General features: G+C 27.1%; 1 long non-coding RNA gene across 1 annotated transcript in view; it reads right to left on the bottom strand.

Moving 5' to 3' along the window:
* Nucleotides 1–862: 862 nt before the first annotated feature.
* Nucleotides 863–13,208, bottom strand: part of LOC122510477 — a 73,046-nt gene continuing 60,700 nt past the window's right edge. Inside the window, exon 3 of the long non-coding RNA XR_006302446.1 lies at nt 863–904. This is a non-coding gene — a long non-coding RNA (uncharacterized LOC122510477). The remainder of the gene's footprint in view (nt 905–13,208) is intronic.

Consider the following 13,208-nt stretch of genomic DNA (forward strand, 5'->3'; position numbering starts at 1 on the left):
GCGAATAAACTTTATTTATTTATTAATTTTTTTTGGCAAATTATTTTCCTGATGTATTTCTGTCGGCAATCGTAGGTGCGATAAAAATTATCGAAATGTAATTTACAAAGTTGCAAAGTTTTTAACAATTAACAATTTTTTTAGTATTACAAAATAATTATAAAATAATTTTGCTTTTTTTTTTGTTTTGCAAGTAAAAGATTAATTTTCCGGGAAAAAAAAGTGTTTTAGAAGAAAGTTTCACATATTCGTGGCATGTGCGCTCGAGATGAGCGCATACCGCCTTGACACGCGAAACTTTAATTGGCGTGTGATGTGAGAGCTTGGTAACGTTAATAATTTCACCTATCTAGTAGTCAGCACATTAGTGTGTGCATCGGGATGTCGGATGTCCGGACATCACGTAGACGTGCGTCGGACGTCACGTCGACGTGGTTTACCCTAGTGCGTGTTCCATGGGACGTTATATTACACACGTTTTAGGTATCGCGAAATTTCACGCCGGAGGCGCTCATCTCTCTTGATTAAACGATAAAGTTAAAATCCCCCTTCCTCCCTGTATACAATTTATATATAGAAACAGTGCCTTCGGTTATCGTTCCATAAACTACACTATACAAGTAAAAAAATTCCCAAAATCCAGAAAATTTAAATTAAAAAATAATTAAATAGTTCTAGGAATTTATTAATTTATTAATAAAAAAAAGGGAATTTATTATAAAATTGCGAATTAGATTTAAAAATTAGAAGACTTTCCTCTGAGTGAAAATAAGTGAGGAGAATAAATTGCGTTTTGAATTGTATTACATGTGTCTAGCATAAAAGTTAAATAAAATTCAAATGAAATGTTGTTTTAACTCACCAATAACAAAGGGTGGCCAAGAGAGCAGCGGCATAAGAAATTCTGAAACAGAAAAGCAGAAAGTTTATGAAAAAGTTGGCAGGACCCCAAGAATAGTTAATCTCCCGTGAAGGAAACATTCGTTTTCAACCCCCCCTCTTTTTCAGTTGAAAGTCGACGCACTAACCCTCCGTTACCATCTAAAATCCCTACGGTTTCGTCTCCTTTTCGAGGTAATATATATACGAATAGTAATGTATGGCAAAGTTTTTGAATCCAAGAATAACGTAATTTTCCATTGGTCATTCTAAGAATTTCTTTTTTAAAATTCAAAATAAAATGTTTCCGATCAATAATAAACGATAAAATAGTTCTCTTATCAAGAAGGAAAAAAGAAGATATTACTAAATCAAAAAATAAAAAAAGTTAGAGAAGATAAATAATATTACAATTTTTTACTTAATTTATCATTTGAGATACAATAACTACTCTAATAATTTTTTTTTCTGGTATTTTTCAAGATAGAAATTTGTCTAACTTTGCGGAAATAGTGTAAAAATGGGAAATGTTCTTTGAAAAATAATTTATTACTCAAGTATTTATATTTTTGTTTTAATGAATTTGAATTTCGCGCCATTAGTTTTGTAAATTCCCGCCCAGATGGCATGAAAACTCACTCACAAACGAGATGAAATAGACGGTCAATAAGTATCAATACCACGTTCAGAGTGCACTACGTTTTCATTCAGTTGTGTAGTAAATATATTATCAATTTATTATCAGCATATATTAATAATTAATAATTAATAAATGATAATTAATAATTAATAAATATTTAATACAATTAATATTTATAATTTTAATCATTTTTCGAAAGAAGAAAGTAATGACTTAACTATTATTGGACAAAGAGTTTGTATTTTTGTTTTACTAAATTTGAATTTCGCGCCATTAGTCTACTACATCTCGTTTGTGAGCGAGTTTTGATGCCATCTGGACGGGAATTCACAGAACTAATGGCGCGAAATTCAAATTTAATAAAACAAAAATATTATTATTTTCATGTTTCAAAGAAAAAAATTAATATTCGTTGTAGGCCAAATATATATTTTAATGGTAGCATAATTATTTTCACGAACATTAAGTTATTATTGACAAAATTTGCCATAAATATTTCAACATTCTCCAAAAGAGGAAAAAAAATAGTTTTCGTGGAATAAAAGGAAAAATTCGTTTTGCTGTAAATAAAAATATATTTCCTGACGAAATGTAAGTTGCTTTCTTCGAAGACACGTTCCAAATTTGATAGAAGCTGATGCTGTAAATTGTTTATTGTGGGAGATATTTGTGGGCTAAGTAGCCGAGATCCCCTTTCATTGTGGCGCAGATTGAAAAAGCGGATCTGTAAATTCGCTTAGGAGCAGCGAACCGTATAAATCGATATTCCTGGGAATCTTGTTTTAAAGATTACGCCAGTAATGGACCAGTATCGGTTCAAATATGCAAAAGTAGAAATTCATGTCAAATACAAACTCAATATTCTCCCAAAAGTTAAATATTACTTAATTATCTACAATTTTTTCCTTTTTGAAATTTGAATTTCGCGCCACTAGTTCTGTAATTTCCCGCCCAGATGGCATGAAAATTCTCTCGCAAACGAGTTAAAGTGAACCACTCAATTTCCAATTATGCTGTTTTCCAAACGCTGATAGGTAAATTCAGAAAAAAATTATAAATAAGTTCGTTTCAATTGTATTTTCATTTAATTTTATTTCTATTATAATTGTATTTTAATTGTACAAATAAAGTAATTAATTAATTATAATTAAATAAACAAAATAAAATTGTAATTCAGTTGCATTTTAAATTTAATTTACCTTTATTTGTATTTTCATTCTGTTTAAATTTTATTTTAAATATTTCGCAACAATAAACAAATTTTAAATTAATAATTTATTTTCCTAAATTAAGAAAAGAAAATAGCAAATAGTCAAAGAATAGCAAAAAATAAAGAATATTCCTACTATCATTATTAGATAAATATTATAAAGTTGCAACCAAAAAAAAAAAAACAGAAAAGATTCAAAGGACTTTTAAAAATAAAGTTTTTCTTTTAACAAAGTGTGGGAAAGTCACCACCAGCACACCGGATGGACGTAAAGCAGGGAAAACTTAACGGAAGCTGTTAAGAATGAAAACTAAGAGAAAGTATACAAGACTCGGCAATTACAGAGATCAAATTTGCATAAAAATGAAAAAGTTCTTTTTTTCAAGCTCGGTGCCGCCACTCGTGATTCGCAATTCTAGAAGCAACGATCGAAGCGCACCGTGGCATATTTGAATATGAAGCGTCCACAAATTTTCAAACGAGACAAGCCATTTTCCTTTGAACTTTTCGTTTTTATTCATTTAGATTCTTTTTTTTATTATTATTATTAAAGCCACGCACGCATCTAAATGGGTCCTGCATCACATGTAAATTACAAATTTTAATAATAATAATAATAATAACAATTTTTACATTTTGTTCCCTCGTTAAAAAAACATTTCCTCTTTTTAAACTGTTGGTAAAATAAACTTTTATATTTTTTTAAAACTATCTTTTTTACAAGTTCTTTAGTAAATTATTATTATTATTAATATTTTTACTAATTATTATTACTATATGACTGTTATTTGCCTTTTTTATTATTTTTTCTTCATTCTTTTTTTAGTATCATTATTTTTTTAGGGTAACATAGTCAAGGTTGGACCTTAGTCAAGGTAGAACTAAATTTATTTAAAAAAAGAAATTATCAACAAAGTTAAAAACCTCCCTGACTATGTCCTACCCTGACTATGTTCCTCTATTATTATTTTTTTATTTTTGGTAAATTTTCTCATTTCAGTAGGATAACATTTTGATATTATTTTGAAACTGCAAAATTATTTTCGTCACTGAATGTTGACAATGAAAATAAAGTTCGAGTTGAATTCCATTTTTTTTAATCATTAAAATTACATTTAGGGATTTTGGAGTGTGATGCAGACCATAAAAAGTAAATATTGAAATAATTGTCAACAGTGGGGGATTTTATTATGAATGTAAATGATGTGAGTCAGTGTGGCACGTGTCAGGTGCACAGATGTGGATGCAAAATTCATCTCGAAGTGGCACTCATCGTACATGGCGTTTTGCCAAAAAACTGTTTTCTCTTTCCTTTTTTTTCTAATAGATTATGACAGTTAATTTTGAGACGACGACGACGACGACGCCTGAAAATTTCCATTCAACATTTTGCTGGATAAACGAAAAATAGAATTTATCACAAAAGAGCAGAAAAAAAAGTTTTAGAATAAGAAAATGCATATACAATTTTCTTTAAATATTTATTTTTTAAATATATGTTTTTTATTCTAAATCTACAATATTTTTAATAACTAAAATGAATTTAAATAATTTGAAACTTAAAAATATTAAGAATTTAATTATTTTATTCGTGAAAAATAGTTAAGGGGACAAAAAACTTCTTTTTTGCATTTTTTTTTGCGGATGAAAAAAATGGCAATTTGTTCATGTGAGAGGGAAGAGATGGAAGGAAGAAGAAACAATTTGAAATTGATGGCTGCCTTCGTACAAACCTTTCAACGAATCTATAACTTTATCTCTGCAACTTTGTCACCTGTCCAAGTTCAGCGCTAACTTTTTTTTTTCCCCAACTGTCCTACACACTGTACACAGTTGGAGAACGAAATATCGATTTATACGGTTCGCTGCTCCTAAACGAATTTACAAGATCCGCTTTTTCAATCTGCACTTCAATGGAACTGGATATCGGCTACTTAGCCTACAAATGTCCCCGACAATAAACAATTTACAGCGCCAGCTTCTATCAAATTTAGAACGTGTCTTCGATAAAGCAACTTACGTTTTATCAGAAAAAAAATATAAATTTTTTATTTACAGAAAAAACGAATTTTTTCCTTCTTTCGATAAAAAAAATAATTTTCTTTGGGAGATAATTGAAAAAAATTGTGGAAAATCAAGATTGGGACTCTGGACGAGGTGCTGATACTTATAAACCGTCAGCTCTATCTCGTTTGCGAGAGAACTTTCATGCCATCTGGGCGGGATGTTACATAACTAATGGCGCGAAATTCAAAATCAGTGAAACAAAAATTTTATTCTTTTTATATTCAGCAGTTTTTAACGTTTGAAATTAGGGAGCAATATTTTTCAGTGTTGTTAACTAAATAGAAAATTGTAAATTATTACTAAAAAGTCATCAAAAAAAAAAAAAAAAAATTAATAAATCAAAAAATAAATAAACCAAAAAAAATAGCAAAAGATATTTATATTTTGATATTTTTTTTGGTATATTTATTTTTTACCTAAAAAATAAAAAGAAGTAAAACATCGTTAAAAATAACAAAAGTACAAAAACAAACAAAAGAATAAATAAAATACTTACTGTCTGGTAAAAATTGACAAACAATATTTCAACAATAATCTTTCGAAAAAGAGAGTCAGACAAAAATTTGCAAACAATATTTCAACAATAATCTTTTGTAAAAGAGCGAGTGAGATAAAAATTTACAAACAATATTTCAATAATAATCTTTTGAAAAAGAGAAGAACGTCAGAATAAATTTTCAAGACGAATCGATTTAGAATTTTGTCGGTTGGAGAGAATATATATTTATATAAGCTTGAGAAAAATACGCGACGGCTAAATCCACGAGATATATACATACAATCGAGTTGCAGTATCTCGAGAAGATGGTCGCCTACTTCGTGTGTATAAAGTTTCAAGTTGGAAGTGCAGTTTCGGACCTGCGTCCAACAAGGGTAAAAGGCTCCATTTAATCCGGTGCGATCGAACGGTCGTCTCTCATGGTAATCCCGAATAAAATCCCAAAGTGATTGCCGCCCCTCCCCTTTCCTCATTCCACTTTGGGTGGTCAAAGGAAGACCTGCGCCAGCACACGAAATTACACTTTCCTTTTGCTCATAGAGGTACTTTCAATGAAAAAGAAAAAAAATATTTCCCCACTCCACACTAAAGTATACAATTTTACTATAGTGGTATTTTTATCGTACAAGAAAATTTCCTGGTAATTTGGGTACACTAAATATTACTCTATTTTATTTTAAATTTTATGTCACTATTTAAAGAATAAATATAAATAATGCTAAATAATTAAATACTAGCAATAATTCGCGCCTACGTGCGCGGCTGACTTCTCACTCTCTTTTTTAAATAAAAAATATAGTTTTAATATTATTATAATTATAATAATCATATATTCTGACATAGGTCATTCAGGGAAAAGTCAGGAATTTTTATTAAAAGTAATAAAAAAAAATTAAATTTTAGAATTCATAAGAAAAATAGAAAATTTAGAATTTTTGTGTCTTTTTTGTTTGCCTCATAAACTATGAAATTACCACGAATTCTAATACAAAACCTTCAATTTTTTTAATTTACGACAAAAATTTTTCTTTAAATAACCTAAATCTTGAACAACAGTAAAAAAAAAATTATTTAATTAATAATTTTACTTAAATATCTCAAAATTAAGCTAATTTTAAAAGAGTTGCGTTTAAAATTTATCATAATATAAATAAATGAACTTCAGATCGTTTCAATTTAAACTTTTATAAAATTTAAATGTTAAATGAATTTAATTAGAAATTTTAATGAACTTAGATTTTTAAAAAATTTTAATAATTCAAAATCTTCGAAAATTAGTTAAATTTGTCAATATTTTAATTTATTATTAAAAATAATGGATTTATAGAAGAATTTTAGTTAAAAACACTAAAAAATTAAATTTTAAAGAGATATCTTTAAAAGTAATAAAAATCCTTATCACAAAATTAAATTGTGTTCAAAATTTACAAAAAAATCTTGACAAAATTCCAATTATTATCTTTAAAATTAAAAATTTTTTTTTTCAAAATTCTATTATTTTCAAAAAATTTAATAAAATTCTTGTCAAAATTTCAATTATTTTCAAAAATTTTCTTCACTTCAATGATTTTCAATATCTATTATTTTAATAAAATTACCCAAAAGAATTCATAGAATTCTTCCAGAATTTATTTTAAAACAATTTAAATTAAATTCTACAAAAGCATTTAATTATTTTCATAAATAATAAACATTTCACAGGAATTCAAATATTTAAAATTTTTTTATAATTTTCTTCTTAATAATTCAATTATTTAAAAAAATAATAAAACTCATCGCAGAATTTCAATTATTTTTAATACAATTTTAATCGAATTCCTTGAAAAATGTAACTATTCTAAATTTTTTTATTAAAATTCGTTATAAGAATTCAATTTTAAGAAACATTCAATTATTCAAAATATAATTTACTTTTGTATTTAAATAATTGAATGCTAGTAAAATCTTCTAATAAAAATTGATTTGAAAATGAATTTTAATTTAAATTTTAAATAACAATAAAGTACGAAAATAATTTTGAAGAAGTTACAGTAACAATAATCTTATAATATAAAATAATAATTTCAACACTCGATCCTCTTTAATTATTTATAAAACTAAAAAAACGAAAAAAAACTGAAAAATAAAAAAATTCAATTGTAAAAAATTCAATTGTAAAAAAATTACAAATAATTGCAGAAATTCAATTATTTTCGAAAATGATAAAATTCAATTATCTTTCAAATTTAAAAAAAATTCTCATCAAATTCCCAATTATCTTTAAAAATAACAAAATTCTTCCCCAAAGTTCAATTATTTTCAAATCAATTTCAAATTCCCAAAAATAGTACGCAAACATTTAATTATTTTCATAAATAATATAAATTTCTCAGCAATTCAATTATTTACAAATTTTTTTAGAAATTCCTTCGCAGTAATTCAATTATTTTTATAAATAATACATTTTTTTTTAAGGAATTCAATTATTTTCATAAAAAATAATTAAAAATTGTAGAAAAAAATAATTGATTTGAAATGATGAAAATAATTTTGAAAGTTACTGTAATAATATTCTTATAATATAAAACAATGATTTTATCACTTGGTCATCTTTAATTATTATAAAACATGAAGATATTCTTATAAGTTATTGAATTTAAAAAGATTTGAATTTTAAATTTTTGAAATTTTTAATTCCTATGAAAAAATAATGTTGATTAAATATTTAAAAAAAAAAAGTTATTGATGATTTCGAATAATTTTACAATTAAAGTAAATAAATGTAACAGAACATTTTTTTGAGTAAAATTTTTTTCATTATTTTCTAAAAATTTAAAGAATTTCAATTTCATTTTTAATGAAAATTTGTAATTGACAAATAGAATAGAATATGTAATGTTTCTTTTCCAAAAGAAAAGAATGAGTTTCTGAACAATATTATTATTGTGAAATATAAATTATGCAGAAAATTTGTATATATTTATTTTCTATTTCTTAATTATAATTTTTTAACAATTAGGGGAGACCGGGGCGTAATGGCTAAGGGGCGTAATGAATAATTGTAATTTGTTTAAAAACCGTAAATCGTAATAATTTCGCACAATAGACAAGTTATTGTACTTGGTATACTGCAAGTTTGTCGGAAGTTTCATTAATATTTATTCATTATTGTAAGAAATATAGTAGAAAAACTATTTTTGACATACGAAAGTAACTTTTCAAAATTTTCGTTTTTTCGTTCTATTTTTTTCAAAAATAGCTTTAAAAAAAAAACTGAAATGAGGTTTCGATCTTGACACGTTTGTTTTTAAGGGACAATTCGAGATTTTTGATTCACACTTCCGGTATTGTTAAAGAAAAGCCAAATATTTGCCGAGTACCCCAGGGGCGTAATGGCTAGTTTTTCCCGGGGCGTGTTGGCTAATGCAATACGCTATATGTATAAAAAGCAACCTACCATATCGGCGAAGTGTAGGTTTGTTTTCGCGGTTACTTGTCACTAAGTTTAAGTATGTTTAGGTGTTTTTATCAAAATTTTTAAGTTTTGGTCTAAAATTTACAAATAGTAGATTTCAAGCTACGATTATAAAGAGAAATTACAAAAAAATGAAGAGAGTGCCAATATCACAGCCCAATGGGAAGTAAACGATTGGTTCAATAATGGGCCATGCTTGGCGAACTCCGTTCCATTATTGGAACATTAATGGCAACCATCATTGGACCACCAATGGTTTAAACTTGGGATGATCACGCTACTGCCAATGATCGGTAGCCAAGCATCGGGCCAATATTAGTTGCCAAGGAATTGCCAAGGAAACAAAATCGATTTTTAAAAGCTTGATTTTTTATTGGCAGCCAACAAAAAACCAAGGTTTTGAAAATTGATTTTTTTAAATTATTAATTAAAATATATTTTTCAAAAATTTATTTTAAAAAAAAAAATATTTTTCAAAAATATATATTTTTTTTTAAATTGATAGAACATATTAATTTAATTTGTCACCTCTGGTAAAACAAAGATGAAAGACTGATAAATTCCCTCACTTTATATCTTACAGTGGAGGGATAACTGTGAATGTCTTTGCGAGAGAGGAGCAGGTACTTATATAGAGCCAGTGAAACAGGTCACAAGCGAGAAGAAATCACTAGCATGCACTCTGGCGGCGCTTGTCGGAAGTGGCGCAACGTTGGTTGCTAAGCGCTGTGTCGATAACGTCAGGATATGCATGCGCGCCAGAAAACAGTTCCGACAAGCTCCGCCAGAGTGCATGCTAGTGATTTCTTCTCGCTTGTGACCTGTTTCACTGGCTCTATATAAGTACCTGCTCCTCTCTCGCAAAGACATTCACAGTTATCCCTCCACTGTAAGATATAAAGTGAGGGAATTTATCAGTCTTTCATCTTTGTTTTACCAGAGGTGACAAATTAAATTAATATGTTCTATCAATTTAAAAAAAAATATATATTTTTGAAAAATATTTTTTTTTTTAAAATAAATTTTTGAAAAATATATTTTAATTAATAATTTAAAAAAATCAATTTTCAAAACCTTGGTTTTTTGTTGGCTGCCAATAAAAAATCAAGCTTTTAAAAATCGATTTTGTTTCCTTGGCAATTCCTTGGCAACTAATATTGGCCCGATGCTTGGCTACCGATCATTGGCAGTAGCGTGATCATCCCAAGTTTAAACCATTGGTGGTCCAATGATGGTTGCCAATTGTTTTGCCAAGAAAAAACCATTGGGTACCAAGCATGGCCCATTATTGAACCAATCGTTAACATTGGCAACTTCCCGTTGGGAGGTTATTATTGAAAAAGCGATAGGAGAAGTATTGCTAAATAAAAATTGCACTCACTGAATACCCAGGAACCTTAATTTACAATATACAATAAGATTGGAAACTGTAGATAATAATTAGCAATCATTATTCATTACGCCCCGGGAGTTATCCATTACGCCCCGGTTCGGGCCGTATTTTGGAGTTCTGCATTGCTCCAGAAAAACTGTTGTAGAATAAAAAATAAGAGTCATATCGGAACGTTTGTAGTCTTAAAAGAAAGCTGAGATACCAGAGTAACTTTTCTGGGAGATAAACATTTAATTAGAACAAAAATGTCCGAGTAAAACCACAAAGAGTGAAAAGTTAGCCATTACGCCCCGGTCTCCCCTAACAATTTTCTCATATTTTTTATAAAATAAAAAGGAGAAAAATTTGTTTAATTTAAATCAATCAAACGAAATTAATAAGTAATAATTACTTTTATTAATAGATTAAAATAATAATAAATTAATAATATTAATAATAATTAATTATTTTTCAAGAAGCTTTACACTTGGTTTACATTCACAGAAATGTAAATCAATAAAATAAAAAAAAATTCCCCAGCATAGTATAATAATTTGCTATCACTGTTACAAAACTTAAAGAGAACATTGAGTTGTGCGGAATTATTAATGAACTGTGTCAAAAGTATAAATAGACAATGTAAAGGAAGAGATGCGTTATTATAAATGCGGACGTTGGAGTAAATCTAAACTTTCTATAAGCATGTGACGTATAAATATCAATGGAAGTCGGTCAGTAGTCGGAATTGTGTCCCTTTATCGGTATTTGAATTTCTATACGAGTATAAGGCTGAGAAAAAAAAAGTATTTTCCTGTGACAGAAAATGAAGTCTTCAATTCTTTATTAATGTGAAAATAGCCGCACGATAAGAATGATGTCTTCCTCTCATGGAATAATGGCAGCAAAAATCTTATCTTAACTATACATAAAGAGACCTTGATTTCTATTTTCAAACATATTTCATCTCTTTTAGATTGTAAATTCCCCGTAATAAATCTACTTTACATGCACATTATCCACATCTATCATTGTCAAGTTTATCAGCCAATTCCTTGTCAAAATCTATGCTCGACGATATCTTTATTTTCATTTTTTTTTGTCGAATATTCTATGAAGAGTTTTTCCCCTATTCAGTTTTTATACTGAAATTTTTTTTTATTATTTTTTTATTTTTTATACATTTCTATATTATTTCTCTATTTTTTAATTTTTTGTACACTCCCTATTGTTTCTCAATTTTTCAATCTTTTCTACATTTTTGTAATATTTCTTTATTTTTTAATTGATTATATATTTTAATATTTTTTCTATAATTTTCTATATTTTTAGTCATTGTATTTTTAAAGTACTCTGAAAATTTTCCAACTAAAATATTTTTAAACTTGTTCATAATTTTTTCTCGTTTTCTTTAAATATACCTACATATTTTTTTTATCTTATCTTAATTATTTTCGCTCCTTAATAGATAATGATAATTTCAAGGCAATTACGCTAATTAGCCAATTGAAACAATTGTTCGAAAGGGTCAGTAATTAATTAATGAAGACTTAAATAATGAGGAAAGAAGTGATCTCACTTCTCAATTAAAATCACTCGTATCTAATCTAAAATTATTTACATAATTTAAAATTTTCATTTTAAATTTATTTTAATAATAATAATTAAGTTTTTTTTTAATTAAGTTTCATTTAAAATCTAATTTTATTTATTTATTGAAGTAAATAAGTGCAATCAAACTTTGAAAATTTCTTTAAAATAATTAAAATACATTTTTAAATACTTAAAAATACGCAATTTCGAATATTTTAACAAATAATTTCGACTATTTGTTTCAAAAGACAAAAAAAAAACATTAACGCGATGCGACAATTCATTTCTACTTTTGTATCATTTTTTAGTCTCTTCGCTTCTTCAGTGTGCAATCAGTAATAAAAAACTAAGTCAATTTTTATCTCGACTCACGTACATTTTCAGGAAATGGATTTTCCAGGGATAGCCGAACCCCATCGAAAAAGCTACTAAAGAGAATTGGCAGAGTTTCAACCACACACAAAAAAAAATAGAGGGAAAAATCTTTGGAAAGAGGGACAACAGCAAAAAGAGACTCTGGATTAAGAGTCCGAAAATCGTTGATTTATGTCCACGTAGATTATAAATTACTTTTGAGATTTCCAATCTGGAAGAGAAGAGACAAAAAAAACATCGTATCGTAACTACTTTGGCAAATTTTTCCCGAATATAATCAAAGTCAGCAATTTATTCACTGATATAGAAGCTAAATCAAGAAACTCTAAAAAGTTTCTTTTTATCTTATAATTTTATTGAAAACGTAAAATTCTGTATTTTTGAAAAAAACAATCCTCACAGGCGAAAAGATATTGTTTCTTTAAAAAAATATACAATAAGAGTAATAAAATAATATATTACTTTTATTATCATTATTATTATAATTATTTACAAATTGAACTTCTTTTATTAAAAAATACAATTTTTTTTTATCAGAAAACAGTTTGTCTGACTGTAATCTTCTTTATCTACTATTGGATTTCTCGAAAAACAGTTTTTAAAAAAAGAAACTTTACATTCTGATTAGAATTCGTTTTGTCTGCAATTTTCCACTGAAAAACCACTTGTCTGGATATAATTGACTTCATCTACTTGAATTCCTCCTAGAAATAGATTTTTTAAAAGAATAAAGGTAATTGTCTGAATAGAATCGACTTTATCTACTTGGAAATTGTTCTAATTCGAACAAAGGAAAAGTTTTCAGTAGGAAACCACTAGTCTGACTAGAGTCGACTTTACCTACTTGAATTTAACCAAAATTTGTTTCTTTTACAAAAAATAAACTTTACTGTCTGGCTACAGTCAATTTTATCTACTTGACAATCGATTTTCCCAGTAAAGTATTATTTTTTAAAGAGAACAAATATGTCTGACTTTACTCTACATTATCTACTTGACTTCAACCAAAATTTGCTTCTTTTAAAAATAATCGATTTTACTGTCTAAATATAATTGATTTGAACTACTTAAACAGTTTTTAAACAATTAAAATTTAATTCTTTTACAAAAATAAATTTACTG

The sequence above is a fragment of the Leptopilina heterotoma genome, unplaced genomic scaffold (genome assembly GCF_015476425.1).
Source record: "Leptopilina heterotoma isolate Lh14 unplaced genomic scaffold, ASM1547642v1 Lhet_120, whole genome shotgun sequence".
In the NCBI taxonomy this organism is placed as follows: Eukaryota; Metazoa; Arthropoda; class Insecta; order Hymenoptera; family Figitidae; genus Leptopilina; species Leptopilina heterotoma.